Source organism: Cebus imitator, unplaced genomic scaffold (assembly GCF_001604975.1).
Source record: "Cebus imitator isolate Cc_AM_T3 unplaced genomic scaffold, Cebus_imitator-1.0 Scaffold285, whole genome shotgun sequence".
Lineage (NCBI taxonomy): Eukaryota > Metazoa > Chordata > Mammalia > Primates > Cebidae > Cebus > Cebus imitator.
This window is the reverse complement of record NW_016107600.1, coordinates 504,055-507,068: the sequence shown is the minus strand read 5'-3', so window position 1 is coordinate 507,068 and position 3,014 is coordinate 504,055. Positions and strand designations below refer to the sequence as shown.

The 3,014-nt window shown below is 54.6% G+C and overlaps 1 long non-coding RNA gene across 1 annotated transcript; it reads left to right on the top strand.

Moving 5' to 3' along the window:
• Positions 1–494: 494 nt before the first annotated feature.
• LOC108284852 lies at positions 495–1,135 on the top strand. The gene is made up of 3 exons (XR_005195933.1): positions 495–697; positions 814–937; positions 1,034–1,135. It is a non-coding gene; the product is annotated as an uncharacterized LOC108284852 (long non-coding RNA).
• Positions 1,136–3,014: the final 1,879 nt, after the last annotated feature.

The following is a 3,014-nucleotide window of genomic DNA, read 5'->3' as shown; positions in this document are numbered from 1 at the left end:
GCCTGGTGTAAATAGGTGCTAACTGGATTTCCCTTGCTCCATTCAGCACAGCAGGATGCCAGGGCCAGGGGTGCAGGGAAGTGGGGGAGGAAAGCAAAGAGGGGAGGAGATGAGGGAGGGGGGAGGGAGGGGAGAAAGGGTAGAGGAGGGGAGGGGAGGGGAGAGGGGGGAAGGGAGGGGAGAGGAGATGGGGGAGGAGAGGGGAGGGAGGTAGAAAACAGTGGAAGGAGGAAGAAGCCACTCACTGTGCCCACTTTGGGGAAATCTCTGCATTTGTCTTCTGGAAGGGACTTCAATGTGATGTGCGTGTGCAGGCGTGTGTGTGTGTGTGTGTGTGTGTATGTGTGTGTGTAGGTGTGCATGCATGCATGCATTGTGAAGGGAGCTTGTCTGTGTGTATTTAGGTTTATGTCTGCCCTCCAAAGAGGGGGCTTCTGGGTTTCTCTGTACTTCTGAGTAGGGGTCCTATGTGCCTGTCTGTGAGCCCGGGTGTCTCTCCCAGACAAGGATGGGGAGGAATCTGTACATCTGTCCTCCCAGCAGGTGGTCACCCCCTTCCCCGAGTCAGGGGTGTGTGTCACCTGTCCCTCTCCCCAAGGGGATCTGGGTGTCATCTGTTGGTCCTTCCAGTTCATTTTCATCCAGTCCCCACATCACACCCTGCAGTATCTTCCAGAGAACCCAGCCCAGCCATCAGGTAATTGCAGGTGGAATCTCTGCCTTGGGGATCTAAACCTCCTGCCTTCCACCCACGCCCGCCCCACCCAGGCCTGGGGTGGCTTGCTCGGCTCCCCATTCTTCAACCTCCCACAGGTGCATGCTGTGTCTCAACCTGCCTTCCTGACTCACTTTGCTAACAGGATCAGGGAGACAGGTGCAGAGACTCTTCCTCCATTTCCTCTGGCCCGTCGGAGCTGGGAAAAGCAGGAGGGTCCAGGTAGCACCACCACCTGATTTCAGTTTGAGGCCACTTGTCTTCAATGTGACATTTCTCGCCAAGCCCTGTAACACTCCCTATTGATGACTCCCACAGGTACAGAGAAAGTTAAAAACAGGAAACAGAACGGTAGGATGCATAGGGAGGGACAGAAGCCAGAGACCTGCTAAAGACTTTTTTTTTTTCTTTTTGAAGCATGGAAAACACATCTTATATGCTACTCAGGCCATAAATAAAATTTTAACTTCAAAAAAAAAAAAGGGAGGAATCTGTGCATCTGTCCACCCAGTAGGTGGTCTCACCCCCTTCCCTGGGGTGACCAGTGCCACTCCACTCCACTGTACCCCCTGCCGTCCTATCTCACTTCCCATGATTCACTCACTGGGAGCAACGGGAATGACTCCCACAAAGAGCCGTAAGAACTGTGAAGTCCCGGCCCCTGCCTTCCCTGCCTTCTAGCCCTGTTCGTCATTCTCCAGGCCCTTCAGCAAGGCTTACAGTGTTAACCTGGCCCAGGGGATCCTAGGACCTTGGGAGGAAAGGAAGGCTCTGGGTTATGTTCTGGAAAAGTGCTGTGTTGGATTGCTCTCTTTTTTCTTTTTTTTCATTGAGATGGAGTCTCACTCTGTCCCCCAGGCTAGAGTGCAGTGGAGAAATCTCAGCTCACTGCAATCTCAGCTCACTGCAATCCCTGTCTCTTGGGTTCAAGCGATTTTCCTGCCTCAGCCTCCTGAGTAGGTGGGATTACAGGAGCGTGCCACCATGCCGGCTAATTTTTTTCTTTTTTTTTGAGATGGTGTCTCGCTCTGTTGTCCATGCTGGAATGCAATGGCTGGACCTCTGCTCACTGCAATCTCTGCCTTCCAGGTTCAAACGATTCTGCTGCCTCAGCCTCCAGAGCAGCTGGGACTACAGGTGCGTGCCACCAAACCCAGCTAATTTTTTTTGTATTTTTAGTAGAAACGAGGTTTCACTGTGTTAGCCAGGATGGTCTTGATCTTTTGATCTCATGATCCGCCCGCCTGGGCCTCCCAAAGTACTGGGATTGCAAGCATGAGCCACTGCGCCCTGCCTCCCAAAGTGCTGGGATTACAGGCATGAGCCACTGCGTCTGGCCTAGAATCTCTTTTTGTCTTGCACGTTCAGATGCAGAGGGACAACAGCCACTCCGTGTGTGTGCGTGCGTGCGTGCGTGTGTGTGTGATGTTTATTCATACATTAATTCCACAAATATCTACCCAGCCCCTCTTGGCACTGCACCAGGTGCTGGGGTAGAACAGTAACCTGGAGAGATGAGGCAAAAGGTTGACTTCAGATTCAAGGCTTTGGACTCCAGGAGTTCTGTCATCCAGCCCCGGCAGGCCCTCATAATGGCTTCAATCAGGGAGAACACAAGAGAGTGTCTTTGGGGCGTCAGCAGTTCAGAGGAGACCCAAATGCTAGGAGACCCTTTTTTGCCATGCTTCCCAGTCCTCCAGTCCTCCAGTTTATTTCCCCCAGGAGGGAGGGAGACAAGACCCAGGAGTCAGGGTTGTAGTGGCTGGACGACCCAGGCAAGTCTCCTTGTTACAGGAGCTTGTGCCAGGACAGGATTTCTTCCAGTTTCATGTTCACTGAATTGCCCTTCCCTGGGTTTCTGGGGGTGGTGCTGGAGTGGGCTCCAGGGTTGCCGCAGGCCCTTGGGTGGCAGCAGCTCTCTGCTGCCCCCACCCGAGTCCTGCCCAGAGGTGGCAGGTGTTGGGTTAGGCCCAGCCCTCTCTGATGCTAGCCACTCAGGTACAAGGCCTCCTCCCCACCCTGGGGCTGGGCTCTCTTTTATAAAGGGCCATTCCTGAGTGCTTTCGTCCAAGCAGCAGCTTCTCCGCTCCTTGTGGAATCTCTCCCTGGTTCAGCTCGCCTGCTTCCACTCCTGCCTCCACCATGTCCATCAGGGTGACCCAGAAGTCCTACAGGGTGTCCACCACTGGCCCCGGGGCCTTCAGCAGCCGCTCCTTCACGAGTGGGCCCAGTGCCCGCTCGAGCTCCTCGAGCTTCTCCCGCGTGAGCAGCGCTGGCTTCCGCGGTGGCCTGGGTGCAG